The sequence below is a fragment of the Eriocheir sinensis genome, chromosome 64 (genome assembly GCF_024679095.1).
Source record: "Eriocheir sinensis breed Jianghai 21 chromosome 64, ASM2467909v1, whole genome shotgun sequence".
Classification (NCBI taxonomy): domain Eukaryota; kingdom Metazoa; phylum Arthropoda; class Malacostraca; order Decapoda; family Varunidae; genus Eriocheir; species Eriocheir sinensis.
Genome location: NC_066572.1, coordinates 3751320 through 3767331, shown reverse-complemented (window position 1 = coordinate 3767331; position 16012 = coordinate 3751320). Strand labels below are relative to the sequence as shown.

Sequence of the window (16012 nt, the reverse complement as noted above, 5' to 3'; positions counted from 1 at the left end):
CACACTTATGGAAGCCTTTTAGGAGTTTTACCTCTATATAGCAAGCTTTCAATAGATTCCCACAGTCTCCCTTTCTAATACAAGTTTTCTTCTTCCTTTACTTCCCATCCTCTATCTCTTCCCATTCTCTCTCGGTCTCTTTAAACAGTCGCTAAACACACTTATGGATGCCTGTCAGTTGTACCTCTCGCTAGCTTTCAATAAATCTTCATCGTCTCCCTTTCTAATACAAGTTTTCTTCTTCCTTTACTTCCCATCCTCCACCTCTTCCCATCCTCGCCCCGTTCTCTTTCAAACAGCCACTGAATAACACTTCATGGGCGTCCGTCACTCCTTGGGCATGCACATTAAGCTCACCTTCCTTCCTTGCCTTACCAAACACAGCAGACGCGACTTGACATATGGCGTGAACGAGGCATCGGTCACATACAAGGAGACTATCGTACATATATATAGTCTCCTTTGGTCACATATCTCGCCATGCCCAACGCAGCCATTAGTTTCCCGTATGTCTGTATAGAAAACGTGGAATGTGTCAATCCTTCCAAAATCCACTCATGAGCATAGTGGATTAGGGATGTTTCGTTTTTTTTTTTTTTTTTTTTTTTTTACAAAGGAGACGGCTCAAGGGTTTACTCGGTTCTTGGATATGAGTGTGTGCTAATTACTCGGTTCTTGAATTTGAGTGAGTGCTAATCGGTTCTTGGATTTGAGTGAGTGCTAATCGGTTCTTGAATTTGAGTGAGTGCTAACCGGTTCTTGGATTTGAGTGAGTGCTAATCGGTTCTTGGATTTGAGTGAGTGCTAATCGGTTCTTGGATTTGAGTGAGTGCTAATCGGTTAATCGGTTCTTGCAATTCAGTTACTTAATAGATTAAATCCCCTGAAAATTGGGGTGATTCAATTAATCGATCGATGTTGGATTAATAAATTTTACGCAACACTGGTGGCGTGCCGTGTCTTAGGGCCGCATTTTTAAACATTCCGTCACCTACGTTCACCAAAGTTTGACAAGGCTTTCCTAAGAGTTTGGGGCACTTCCAGGAGTAGTTTTATGGCCCTGGTGGTAGTGTGACCCTTCCTCTGTACCATGAACCTAAAGAAACACACATTTGACAAGGCTTTCCAAGGAGTTGTGGGCATTTCCAGGGGTAGTTTTATGGCCCTGGTGGTAGTGTGACCCTTCTTTTGTACCGCGAACCTAAAGAAACACACATTTGACAAGGCTTTCCAAGGAGTTGTGGGCATTTCCAGGGGTAGTTTTATGACGCTGTTGGTAGTGTGACCCTTCTTTTGTACCGCGAACCTAAAGAAACACACATTTGACAAGGCTTTCCAAGGAGTTTTGGGCATTTCAAGTGGTAGTTTTATGGCCCTGGTGGTAGTGTGACCCTTCTTTTGTACCGCGAACCTAAAGAAACACACATTTGACAAGGCTTTCCAAGGAGTTGTGGGCATTTCCAGGGGTAGTTTTATGGCCCTGGTGGTAGTGTGACCCTTCTTTTGTACCGCGAACCTAAAGAAACACACATTTGACAAGGCTTTCCAAGGAGTTGTGGGCATTTCCAGGGGTAGTTTTATGACCCTGGTGGTAGTGTGACCCTTCTTTTGTACCGCGAACCTAAAGAAACACACATTTGACAAGGCTTTCCAAGGAGTTGTGGGCATTTCCAGTGGTAGTTTTATGACCCTGGTGGTAGTGTGACCCTTTCTCTGTACCGTGAACCTAAAGAAACATTCAATAGAACCTGATTGACCCTCTCTTTGACCTTTAGAAATAGTTGATGTGAGAAACGAAAATGTCCTATTATACGTTCCTTATAATCTGCAGAACCTTGACTTTTCTGCTTCATCTCGAGCATGAATGAAGCACTGGAGCTGTTTGACAATATGAAGAAAATTTAATATTGTTTGAATCTCACACGGAATATTAAAAGCCATTATCTTAACGTCATCTGTCCTCAGACGAATATGAACAATTCTCATCTCTTACAAGGGGGGGGGGGGGGGTGCTTCGTGGTGTGCAGTGGTTAGCACACTCAGCTCACAAGCGAGAGGCCGGGTTCGATTCCCGGGCGGAGTGGAAAATTTGGGCGGCTTTTCCGATACCCTCCGCCCCTGTCCACCCAGCAGTGAATGGGTACCAGGTATTAATCGGGGGTTGTGTCCCGTCTCCTGGGGTCTGTTCCCTTCTATAATTCCTTCCCCTTCTGTCTCTCTCCGGCATATGACCACAGATGTTGCGCCGACTAAACAAAACTTTCCAACTTACAACCCCTTGACCCCCCCCAGCATCCTGTGATAAGACTGGTCCCAAAACGATCTGCTTCCCGCCTAGCTGTCGTCCGAACAAAGGAATCATTCGGTACTCGGTTTTGAAGCGTAATTAAAACTCGAATTACTCGGTTTCCATAAAGGTACTCGGCCCCCAACCCTAAATAAGTGGTTAGATTTTAAAAGGTAGGAAGTGTGGAAGCGAATGGCAACAAGATATTACACGTTAAAGACTTCAGTGCCTTTCTTTAGGCTTCTTAGGCGGCTTAACACTCCTTTGACGGTTTAGCTGATGTCCATTTTTAGGTGAGGCTTGCATATGAAGACCAAAAGTACAGGATTAAAAAGTACAGCAGGAAAATCAATACTCGTGGCTGTCCAGTCGGCAACCCACACTCCTCCCCATTGGCTGACGAGAACTGGAGACACTGGTCAGTCTCCTCCTCCTCTTCCTCCTCTTCCTCTATCCTCTCTCTCCTCCCCTACCCACCTCCTCCTCTTCCTCCTCCCCCCAACCTCTCTCTCTCTCCAGTGTTGCCAGGTTGACTCACTCTGCATAGTATTTCTCGTTTTTTTTAGACCTTATAAACACAAATGACGGTTTCCTATAACTGTTATCGTCAAAACCGTGTATTACTGATGTGTTTTTGCTGTAGTTATAGGTCGGAATAAGTAAATAAAGTGTGCTGGGTTGAGTGATCTTGGTAATGTGGTTCGGTTGCTGCTCTCTCTCTCTCTCTCTCTCTCTGTGTGTGTGTTCATTGTGTAAGTGTGTTGCGTTGTGTATTGTGTCCTGTGAGAAGGGAAGGCAAGAGAAGGTGAGAGGCTGTGTTCTATGTGTTGCTGTTTTGATATAAGCTTAGAAGAGACGAGTTAGTGTGTTGTTTAGAAAGTTAGTGTTTCGAGGTAAGAGAGATTGTGTTGTGTGTTGCTATTTTGATATAAGGTTAGAAGAGGCGAGTTAGTGTGTTGTTTAGTGAGTTAGTGTTTCGAGGTGAGGAAGATTGTGTTCTATGTGTTGCTGTGTTGATATAAGGTTAGAAGAGGCGAGTTAGTGTGTTGTTTAGTGAATTAGTGTTTCGAGGTGAGGAAGATTGTGTTGCTGTGTTGATATAAGGTTAGAAGAAGCGAGTTAGTGTTGTTTAGTGAGTTAGTGTTTCGAGGTGAGGAAGATTGTGTTGTATGTGTTTGTTTTGATATAAGGGCTAAAAAATGACGGGTTAGTGTGTTGAATTTAGTTTTCAAACGTGGCTGGCTTACTCAGACTAACCACGTAATCTTATATATAATTATTGACGATGTATTTCCTAGCTTCAAGTATTCACTCGTCATAATGGTCGTCTGTCTTAATTGCATTTTCGTATATCTGTATCTAACTATGTATCCTGGGCTCACTGACTAACCTCGTGATCATCTTCTAATCATTAACAGTGTATATCCCGTCTAAAAGTGCCCACATTTCTTATTAATAGTCCGTCTTAACTGCTTTTTCGTATATCTGTATCTATGTATCTTGGGTTCACGGGCTAACCTTGTAATCATCTAATCATTCACAGTTCATTTCCCGTCTAGAAGTGCCCACATTTCTTATTAATAGTCCGTCTTAACTGCTTTTTCGTATATCTGTATCTAACTATGTATCTTGGGTTCACGGGCTAACCTTGTAATCATCTTCTAATCATTCACAGTTTATTTCCCGTCTAAAAGTGCCCACATTTCTTATTAATAGTCCGTCTTAACTGTCTATTCGTATATCTGTATCTAACTATGTATCCTGGGCTCACTGACTAACCTCGTGATCATCTTCTAATCATTAACAGTGTATATCCCGTCTAAAAGTGCCCACATTTCTTATTAATAGTCCGTCTTAACTGCTTTTTCGTATATCTGTATCTAACTATGTATCTTGGGTTCACGGGCTAACCTTGTAATCATCTAATCATTCACAGTTTATTTCCCGTCTAAAAGTGCCCACATTTCTTATTAATAGTCCGTCTTAACTGCTTTTTCGTATATCTGTATCTATGTATCTTGGGTTCACGGGCTAACCTAGTAATCATCTTCTAATCATTCACAGTTCATTTCCCGTCTAAAAGTGCCCACATTTCTTATTAATAGTCCGTCTTAACTGCTTTTTCGTATATCTGTGTATCTAACTTTGTCTCCCTGTCATGTATTTGCCTCTGAAACTGACGATCTCATTAGCCATTCACTTCTTTTCTACTACAGGAACATCGCTTAATAGGACTTTTTTGCTGTGTGTGTGTGTGTGTGTGTGTGTGTGTATTGCCCTTGAGCTGCAGTCTTGGCCGTGAAAATCAGCTTATCACTCCAGACCGGATGCTTAACATTGATATAGGTCAGGTGCTGGTTAAGAGAACAGCTGAAGAGGGGGGTGGCTGTTCCCGGCTGTTACTGTGAGAAAGATTACCGTACCAGTAGCTATCAACACCCGCTCCCCCTCCTCTTGTTCTTCTTCTTTTTCTCGTGGTAGTGGCCGTAGACGTCACTTTTCCAGCAGGCTACAGTTTTAAGTTTCTGAAGGTTCGTCGTTAAGTTTTCTCCAAGTCATTCCCCCTTCCTCCTCCTCTTCTTCCTCCTCCTCTTCATCTTCTTCCTCCTCATCTTCCTCCTCTTCCTCCTCATCTTCCTACTCCTCCTCACCTTCTTGCTCCTCCTCATCTTCTCCTCTCTTCTTCTTCCTCTTCCTCTTCCTTCTCTTCTTCTCCTCTTCTTTGTCTTCTCATCTTCCTCATCTACCAACTCCTCATCTTCTCTTTCTTCTTCTTCCTCTTCCTCCTCTTCTTCGTCTTCTCCTCTTCCTCCTCCTTCTCCCTCTCAATGTTAGATTTCCCAAGGCAGTTCAAGGCAAGGTGGTATCCATGGGTGTTACTTTCCCAGCAACTTACAGCCCTTTTAAGTGTTTCTAAGTGCCTGGCTAAAGCATTCTCATCCATAGCAATACCAGACAGACGCAGCTTACACTCCAAAGCTCTCGTAGTAGAAGAAACATGGACTTGGATTCTATATGAAGTAGTATCGAGGGATGTAGATTTTTCCAGCATCAGCGAAGGAGGATCAGATATCATTTCCAAGCTAAATAAGAGATTCAAACGTCGCCTTACTGTGTTGATGGAGTTCTAAGGTTTTAAGAGGGCGTGAAAATAGCAATGAATAGGCGCAGTAACACACATTTGCATTACTCTTGGGAGATTTGAACGCAGAGTAAGGACCAGAAATATGATGTTTTTTTGTTTTTTTGTTTTTTTTGCGAATATTGTCTTGAAATTGTGTCTTTGTAACTTGTAACCTAATCCTATCTCTCTATCTATCTCTGTCAATCGTATAATCTGTGTCTGTCTATCTACCAATCTGTCTGTCTATCTATATGCCAAGGGTGTAATCTATTCTATATTCGTTTCTTTGCCTGTCTGCCGATCTATCTATCTTTATCTATCAGTCAAGTGTTTAGCATATCTTCTTTCTATGTCTGTTTGTCTATCTATCTATCTATCTATCTGTCAAGCTATCAGGGTATATCTACTTGTGTGTGTGTGTGTGTGTGTGTGTGTGTGTGTTTAACTTTGTCTATTCTATCTATCTGGGTGTTTATCTATCTATTTATCTACCTGTCTGTATCTATCGACCTGTCTTCTTATTTATCTATCTATATGAAGCTGTCTCTCTTTGTCTACATTTATGTACCCACATGACAAGCCTTCTATCTGTTTGTCTATCTATGAATCTATCAGCACTCATATTTATCTATTTTCCAAGCGTTCTATTTATCTATTTGTATACTCATTTGTCTACTTAATTATTTATGTATCTATTGAGTGTTCTATATATGTATCTATCAACCTGTGAAGTCAATATCTATCTGTCTATCTACTTATCTCTTCTCTTTAAAATTACTTCACAGAGATTAGATAACAGGGAAGTCGGTGTTAATCTATCTATCTATCTATCTATCTATCTATCTACGTATCTCTTTAAAATAACTTCACAGAGATTAGATAACAGGGAAGTGTGTCAATTTATCTATCTATCTATCTATCTCCTTATCTTTAAAATTACTTCACAAAGATTAGATAACAGGGAAATTGGTGTCAATCCATCTATCTATCTATCTATCTACATATCTCTCTTTAAAATAACTTCCCAAAGATTAGATAGCAGGGAAATCAGTGTCAATCTATCTATCTATCTATCTCCTTATCTTTAAAATTACTTCACAAAGATTAGATAACAGGGAGGTCGGTGTCAATCCATCTATCTGTCTATCTATCTACATATCTCTCTTTAAAATAACTTCACAAAGATTAGATAACAGGGAAATCAGTATCAATCTATCTATCTATCTATCTCCTTATCTTTAAAATAACTTCACAAAGATTAGATAACAGGGAGGTCGGTGTCAATCCATCTATCTGTCTATCTATGTACATATCTCTCTTTAAAATAACTTCACAAAAATTAGATAACAGGGAGGTCGGTGTCAATCCATCTATCTATCTATCTATCTATCTATCTCTCTATCTATCTACGTATCTCTCTTTAAAATAACTTCACAAAGATTAGATTACAGGGAAGTCGGTGTCAATCTATCTATCTATCTATCTACCTATCCACGCATTTGCCATCTTTAAAGCAACTCCACAAAGATTAGGCAAAAGTAAATCGTTCCATAAATCTATCTCAGTCTCAATGTGTCTTTCTATTCATCTACCTGTCACCCTATGTATTCACCCAGCCGCCAGTCCTCTTGAAGTCACGTACCAAAGCAGGTGCCTGAGGTAAATATCGGGCCACCTGAATGCTGATAACGACAACACAGGTGCGCGGCGGACAATTAGGCAGGTGTGGGAAAGGGTAAAGGTAAAGGGCGTAAAGGTCGGTCGTATTTTGTTTGTGGTGGTGATGTGCTTTACTTTTTTACGTTATCACTTTTACAGTTCTTTTTTTTCACTTGTGTTGTTTTCTATTTATATCTCTTTGTCTTCTTCTTTCTCATTTACGTTTCCACCTGTGTAGCCGGTAGGGTTTATTGGTGGGCCTGATGGTCGGCCCAATTTCCGACCATGTTCGACCCTTTCATGTCAGCATTTCACACCTAAGACAGGGGCTTCGTGGTGCAGCGGTTAGCACACTCGGCTCACAACCGAAAGAGCCCGGGTTCGAGTCCCGGGCGGAGTGGAAAAATTTGGGCGGCTTTTCCGATACCCTACGCCCCTGTCCACCCAGCAGTGAATTTGTACCAGGTATTAATCGGGGGTTGTGTCCCGTCTCCTGGGGTCTGTTGCCTTCTCCTATAATTCCTTCCCCTTCTGTCTCTCCGGTATATGACCACAGATGTTGCGCCGACTAAACAAAACTTTCCAACTTTCCTTCCCCTTCTGTCTCTCTCCGGCATATGACCACAGATGTTGCGCCGACTAAACGAAACTTTCCAACTTTCTCACCCAAGACCTCGTGTACCCTGAGTCGCTGGGTTGTCGTGCCCCAGAGTCGGCACAGTGTGAACGGGGCCTTAGAGAGAGAATCTAGAGTCCAGGTTGACAGGATGACAGGTGGTCTTCAGGACAGCATGTGGGTAGTCGGCGTCACGCTATCCACTCAGCCACGGACTTCTTTTATTTCCTGATTATTTTCTTGTCAAATTCCCTTTTTGTTACATTTTGCTAGTAGGCTATCTCCTTTTTTTTTTATTACTTGTTACAGTATTTTAATTATGTTACATCGTATTACATTTTACCGATGTTACATTTATGACATGTTACATTTTTAGTTATATTAAACCTTATATCTATCTATCTATCTATCTATCTATCTATCTATCTATAACATTGCTACATCTATGACATCTATTACAATTTGAGTTACATTAAATCTTGTCTATATCTGTTACATCTGTTGCATGTGAGCTGTATTACATCTTATTGCCTTATTTTCATCTCGCTACATATAATTCCACTTATCATTAGGTTCATTAAAATGCTTTCCAATAGTTTAAGTGTCATTCAACCAACAGCCAAGCCATTCAGACAGCAAGCCATCGTCCCATTGTGATCTAACCTCTCCGCCTCCACTCTATAAGGGCGTAACTTAAATACATGAAAGAGTATGTAGCGGAATTATATATAGCAAGGTGATATTTAGGGAAGGTAAAACTATTCAAGCTGATTATCATAAAGCGCAGGTGTGTGTGTGTGTGTGTGTGTGTGTGTGTGTGTGTGTGTGTGTGTGTGTGTGTTCAAATGTCACGGATATGTTAATTTATGTACGTGGTGGGAATTTGTATCATTATTATTGGAAGTAGTAGTAGTAGTAGTAGTAGTAGTAGTAGAGGTAGTGGTAGTAGTAGTGGTAGTAGTAGTAATAGTAGTAGTAGTGGTAGTAGGATGATGAGGAGGAGGAGGAAGAGGAGGAGGAGGAGGAGGAAAATATTATTATACCATGATATCGAATAATTATCAACGTTAATTATTTTGTTTTTGCATTAGTTATTAGCTGAATGTGTGTGTGTGTGTGTGTGTGTGTGTGTGTGTGTGTGTGTGTGTGTGTGTGTGTGTGTGTGCCCTCATTTAAACTTCCGAATAGAAGAGAAATGAACGCAGTAAAATGGAATGGAGAGAGAGAGAGAGAGAGAGAGAGAGAGAGAGAGAGAGAGAGAGAGAGAGAGAGAGAGAGTCATCCATTTCCTCACTCACACGCTCTCGTTTCAAGTGACAGACTGACAGACGCCAACAGACAGACTGATATGCAACCACTACACAATACATTCGACGCTGAAGGGGAGAGACTGATAGGAAGGAGGCATTAGACATAACCGACATAAACACTTAGAATTCCACCTCTATGTTCCTTCTTTCCCTTCCTCTCATCCCTGTTTTCCTTCTAACTGGTCCTCTGAACTTGTTAACTGCATGTCTCCACTCTATCTTTGCGCTTCTCTGTGCTGTCCAATTTCCTGATGCAAGAGTTTACCTGTATCTTCATTCTTTCATCCATTTGCTAGTTAACTTATTGAGAATTCCGCCTCTATGTTCCTTCCTTTCCTTCCTTTCATCCCTGTTTTCCTTCTAACTGGTCCTCTGAACTTGTTAACTGCATGGCTCCACCCTACCTTAGCGCTTCTCTGTACTGTCCAATTTCCTGATGCAAGAGTTTACCAGTATCTTCATTCTTTCATCCATTTGCTAGGAAACTTATTGAGAATTCCGCCTTCATATCCTTCCTTTCATCCCTATTTTCCTTCTAACTGGTCCTCTGAACTTGTTAACTGCATGGCTCCACCCTACCTTAGCGCTTCTCTGTACTGTTCAATTTCCTGATGCAAGAGTTGACCAGCATCTTCATTCTTTCATCCATTTGCTAGGTAACTTATTGAGAATTCCGCCTTCATATCCCTTCCTTTGCTAACTGAACTTGTTAACTGCATGCCATCACCCCATCTTAGCTCATTTCTGTACTGTCCAATTTCCTGATGCAAGAGTTGACCAGCATCTTCATTCTTTCATCCATTTGCTAGGTAACTTATTGAGAATTCCGCCTTCCTTTCCTTCCTTTCATCCCTGTTTTCCTTCTAACTGGTCTAATGAACTTCTTAACTGCATGGCTCCACTCTATCTTAGCTCATTTCTGTACTGTCCAATTTCCTGATGCAAGAGTTTACCTGTATCTCCACTCTTTCATCCATTTGCTAGGTAACTTATTGAGAATTCCGCCTTCATGTCCCTTCCTCTCATCCATGTTTTCCTTCTAACTGATCTTCTGAACTTGATAACTGCCTGCCTCACCCCCTCCCGCGGCCTCACTGCACATGACTTTCTACTTTAGCTCATCCCTGTACTGTCCGATTTCCTGATGCAAGAGTTTACCAGCATCTTCATTCTTTCATCCATATACTTGGTGATGTACTGATTGAAGAATTAACCAGTATCTTTATTTTTTCATTTATGTGCTGTCCAGCTTTCTAATGCAAGAGCTAACCAGTATCTTCACTCTTTCGTCCCTATACTGTCCAACTTTCTAATGCAAGACTTTATCAAATTCTCTACTTTTTCCTTTCTCTGCTGCCTTACTTTCTCATGCAAGAGTTAACCGCCATCTTAACAAATTCCTACTTTCAAATTCCTTTACTTACAAATTTCTTATGACTTCTTATCCTTCTTATTTTCTGCTTTCTTTTGCCCTTTTGTCATTTTTCTTCCTCTTTCTTTGTTTTCTTCTTTATTTTATTGTTTCATTCTCCTCTTTTTCCTTTATTTTCTCTCCCTCTCTTACGAATTCCTTCACACTCCTACAAACAGTTTTTACATTAAGGGATAAAACGATTGCTCAGGAAGTCTAGATTCAGAGTTACAAAAAACGTATAAATATCAAAATAAGCTTCTTTTGCATAACTTATTTCAGTGTAAAATGTCAGAGAGAGAGAGAGAGAGAGAGAGATTAGTAGCACCTCTCGCTCGCTTCATTAAAAAAAAGAAAGAATGAGAGAGAAAGAAAATAAGGAAAAGATCAGAAAAAAGGAGTTTGGAAATTTTTAGAAAGAAAAGAAAAGAAAGAAAGAAAATAAGTAAAAGATGAAAAAGGAGTTTGTGAAATATATAGAAAAAGAAAAGAAGAAAATAAAGAAAGAATTGAGGAAAAAAGGAAGACAAAAAAAGCAGTTTGGATATATATGAATAAAAGAAAGAAAAAAAGAAAGAAAGAAAGAAGGAAAAGAAGAAAAAGCAGTTTGGAAATATATAGAAAAAAGAAAGTAAGAGAAAAAAAGAGAAAAGGAATAAAATAAGAATGTGAGAGAGAGAGAGAGAGAGAGAGAGAGAGAGAGAGAGAGAGAGAGAGAAAACAGACGAAAGTTAAGAAAATGTGGAGAAGTTACGAAAAAGAAACGAAAAAATCACAGGAAAACATAAGAAAAGATAGAAATTGACGAAAGTAAGGAAAAGATAGTTAAAAAAAAAAGAAGTTAGGAAAGAGAATTAGAAAGAAAGAGAAAGATAAAAGAAGTCGAAGAAGATATAGTCAGAAAGTTAGGAAGAATAATGAAACACAGGAAGATAGAAAGGAAAACTAAATAAAAAAAAAGATAAAAAAGATAGTGGAAGAAATTGTAAAGGAAAAGAGAATTACGAAAAAGAGATGGTTAAGAAAAAGAGAAATAGACAAAATAAATGATTAAAGATAGTTAAGAAAGAAGGAAATAGACAAAATAAATGAATAAAGATAGTTAAGAAAGAAGGAAATAGACAAAATAAATGAATAAAGATAGTTACGAAAAAGATAAATAAACAAAATAAATGAATAAAGATAGTTAAGGAAAAAGATAAATAAACAAAATAAATGAATAAAGATAGTTAAGGAAAAAGATAAATAGACAAAATAAATGAATGAAGATAGTTAAGAAAAAAGATAAATAGACAAAATAAATGAATAAAGATAGTTAAGAAAAAAGATAAATAAACAAAATAAATGAATGAAGATAGTTAAGGAAAAAGATAAATAAACAAAATAAATGAATAAAGATAGTTAAGAAAAAGGAGAAATAGAGAAAAGAAATGAATGAAGATAGTTAAAAAAAAGATAAATAAACAAAATAAATGAATAAAGATAGTTAAGAAAAAAGGAAATAGACAAAATAAATGAATAAAGATAGTTAAGAAAAAAGATAAATAAACAAAATAAATGAATGAAGATAGTTAAGGAAAAAGATAAATAAACAAAATAAATGAATGAAGATAGTTAAGGAAAAAGATAAATAAACAAAATAAATGAATAAAGATAGTTAAGAAAAAGGAGAAATAGAGAAAAGAAATGAATGAAGATAGTTAAAGAAAAGAGAAGTAGAGAAGAGAAATAAATCAAGATAGTTAAGAAAAAGAGAAACGGAAAATAAATAAATCAAGATAGCTCTCTCTCTCTCTCTCTCTCTCTCTCTCTCTCTCTCTCTCTCTCTCTCTCATCGTATCATATCTCTTCCTTTTCTCACCCTCCTCTTCCTTTTTTTCCTCCTCCTCCTCCTCCTCCTCCTCCTCCATACCTCTTCGTCCATCCCTGAAATCCCCACAATAGTCTTCCTCCTCCTCCTCCTCCTCCTCTTCCTCTTCCTCAGTTTGGCAGTTTGGCAAAGCACTTTAAGACATGATGAGCCTAAGAGAGAGAGAGAGAGAGAGAGAGAGAGAGAGAGAGAGAGAGAGAGAGAGAGAAGTAAGTGTCAGTATTTATTTATTTATTTTTACGTTGCTGCCTACGCAAATATAACACGAAAAACAGAAAGAAAAAAAAGGGAGGAAGAAGTACACAGAAGCAATGCAAGAAAAAAAAGTTAAGGGGGGAGAGAGAGGTGTAGCTAAGTGTTAGAGGTATGGCAGAAAGGTAGAGAGGTGTAGGCAGGTTAGGGAGTTACGTAGAATTAAAAATTAAGGGCGTGGAGAGGTGTAGCAGAGGGTGTGAGACATAGTGAAGGGGTAAAGGCACAGAGATACACGTTCATAGTAGTGGACGAATTGTAGGCGGTCCGCATCCATGGGGTTTAAAGCCGGTGTCCCACAGAGTATGGTCGAGCACGATCTTAGCCGGTGCGTGCCGAATTTTCAAAAATCGAGAGGTCGGCGTATACCGTGATAAAGTTCGGTGTGCGGCCGGTGCTCGCACGGTGATTGCCGACACGCGCAAGGTGCATGCACAGTATTCCCTCGGTGACAGGCGAGGCGAGCACGGTGTCCCAAGAACCGCCCCCCGGCAAAGGCCGAAACCACTACGGTCTTGGCCGATCCTCGCTCGGCAAAATACGGTACCAGGACGGTACGTGCCCGATACGTGCCCGGCAAGTGCTCGGCATCGCACGGTCCACCCCGGTAAACACCCAGGTAAAGCAGCACCGCCTATATATTGGGCACCCTGGCCAAAGCACTGGTAGCTGAGATGGGGTCAGGGTTTACTCAGGGACTTGATACCAAATACTTCAGTTTTTTTTATACCAGATTCACTTTTCCAATACCAAACTAATAATAAAACATATATGTTTTCGTAATTCTTATTTCCACTCGGTGTGATAAGTACGACCAGATTCATAGGAACCTTTCCACTTCGACATAGTGATACCTTCACAGTTAAGAGCCGGCTACTGACCGGCGGCGGGAGGTGGTGTGTCACTGCGTCGTGTGCGTACTTGTACGAGACGTGTATAAGTCTCGTTACGAGACTTATACACGTATCGAGACTCGTACAAAAAGTGTGGGAACCGGAGGGTATGAGAGGGGGAGGAATAGAGTAGGGACCGCCTGGCGAGGAAATTATAAAAATGTTGTCGGAGGTCGCTACCTGGCCGGCGCGTCCGTAACTAATGACTATTTATTCGTTGCCTTTTAATACTAATCCTGGTGTCTCTGGTTTGCAGGGTGACGGTGAAAATTGAATGATGCAGCACAGGTAAAAATTCACCCCGAACGTTCCGACTAAGATATGAAAATATTAAACTTTTAATTACTCTAAAATAAGTTGGTTACTGGGGAGGTTGAACTGTCTATGTACGTTTTTTGTGTGTGTAAGGGGATGTATAGGTGGAAGTATTCCTTATTTTTTTTCTATAGTTCAATACCAAATTTCATTCGTTTCATTATCATATTTAAGTCCAATACAAATCACGGTGCTTGAATACCAAATGGCAACCCTGGATAGGGTGGCCGGTTTTATATAAGCCTGGGCCAGTGAGTTGCCAGCTACTGCCAGCCAGTACAACTTTTCACCCTGCCGGGCGCATTCTTAGAGCACTGTACTCACACCGTACTCGCACCGGCACTTGCCGTGCGCATTCCTAGGGCACCGTACTCACACCGTACTCGCACCGGCACTTGCCGTGCGCATTCCTAGGGCACCGTACTCACACCGTATTCACACCGTGTGGACAACGGAGGAAGAAATTATGACCTGGTAAAGGCCGATACGCGTCTGGCAAGAGCCGGTACGTGCACGGTGCTTGCCCGGCAGAGACACGGTAATGAAGAACATTGTACGGTGTCGGCACGGTATCTCGTGATAAAAAATTCTGTCGGGCCGCTCTCGGATAAAGTTATTGTCGACTGGGGCTTTTTTGGCCGTTAGCTGGTGCGTGCCGGCGTGGAAAGATGTGCGCTCGTTGACCTCCGACCAGTCCCGATTTTCCGTTGGCGTGCCGAAGTAACCCAATTCGGCGTGATTCGGGATGTACCGGGCGTTGGTGCGACAGGGCCTTAAGGAAATAGTGAAGGATAGGAGAGAAATTCAGAAAGCGATAAACGAAAGTAAGGAAATGAAAGTGTAAGAAACGGGAATGCGAGAAGATATAAAGAAATAGACGAAGATAATTAAAAAAGATAGTTAAGAAGAGAAGAAATTTAGGGAAGGAAAAAGTTTCAACGTTAGAAAGAACACGTTAGGATGTAATAGACGAAAGTTAGGAAGGAAGAAAGAAAGTTAGCAAGAAAGAGGAAAAAGGAAAACACGTCAGAAAGTTAGCAAGAAAGGAAAAAAACAAGAAAAAAGAGGAGAAAGAAAAGAAAGTTAGAAAGTTAGCAAGAAAGGAAAAAAAAGAAAAGAAGAAAGAAAAGAACGTCAGAAAGTTAACAAGAAAGAGTAAAAAAGAAAAGAAAACGTCAGAAAGTTAGCAAGAAAAAGGAAAAAAACAAGAAAAAGTAAGAAAACGAAAAAGAAAAAGTTAGAAAGTTATCAAGAAAGAGGAAAACAAAACAAAACAAAGAAGAGGAGAAAAAGTTAGAAAGTTAGCAAGAAAAAGGAAAAAAACAAAAAAGTAAGAAATGGAGAAAGAAAAGTCAGAAAATTAGCAAGAAAGGAAAAAACAAGAAAAAAGTAAGAAAACGAAAAAGGAAAAGTTAGAAAATTAGTAAGAAAGAGGAAAACAAAAAAGTAACAAAACGAGAAAGAAAGTGTCATATAGGAAAGGAAAAGAAGAAAACACGGAAACAAGAAAGTAAGGAAAATAGGAAAACCAGGAAAGTAAGCGTTAGGGAACAGGAAAAATAAATAATTCCCAGTTTAAAACGAAAAAAAAAGCATAACACAATCCAACCATTCAAAACAAACAAACCCTTCCTCCTCCCCCCCCCCATCTCTCTCTCTCTCTCTCTCTCTCTCTCTCTCTCTCTCTCTCTCTCTCTCTCTCTCTCTCTCTCTCTCTCTCACGGTAATTATCTTTCAACAGGTGTGTGATGCTGGCAGGTGACCACGGGAACTTCACGACAGGTAAGGGGTTATGTGTGTGTGTGTGTGTGTGTGTGTGTGTGTGTGTGTGTGTTATCTACCACTATTCTCTCTCTCTCTCTCTCTCTCTCTCTCTCTCTCTCACACACACACACACACAAACACACACACCCTCGAGGCTGTCTCTCAGTTTCATCAACAAATGGATCTTCCAGTCCGCTATTGCCGCTGATGGTGATGATGATGGTGGTGGTGGTGGGAAGGGAGGAAGGAAGGAAGGAAGAAAGAAGAGGTGGAATTAACTAAGTAAGGAAAGGAAAGGAAAAGAGAAGGAAAAGAAGAGAATAGGAAAACTGACAAGATTAAGGAAAACGAGAATGAATGAGGAAAAAGGAAGGAAAATTACGAAAAGAAAGGAGAAAGGGAGAAAGTGTAGATGGTGATGGGGGAAGAGGAAGGAAGGAAGAAACGAAGGAGGAAAGAAAGAAAAGGAAAATAGAATAAAGAGAGGAGAGGGAGGGAAGGGAGGAAGGAA

The 16012-nt window shown here is 40.1% G+C and overlaps 1 protein-coding gene across 1 annotated transcript in view; it reads left to right on the top strand.

Annotated features, from left to right (window-relative positions):
* LOC126987308 (uncharacterized) overlaps positions 1-16012 on the top strand; it is a 385727-nt gene that overhangs the window by 234059 nt on the left and 135656 nt on the right. The window contains exon 7 of the transcript XR_007740698.1: positions 15479-15519. The gene's annotated coding sequence lies outside the window, so the exon portion shown is untranslated. The remainder of the gene's footprint in view (positions 1-15478; positions 15520-16012) is intronic.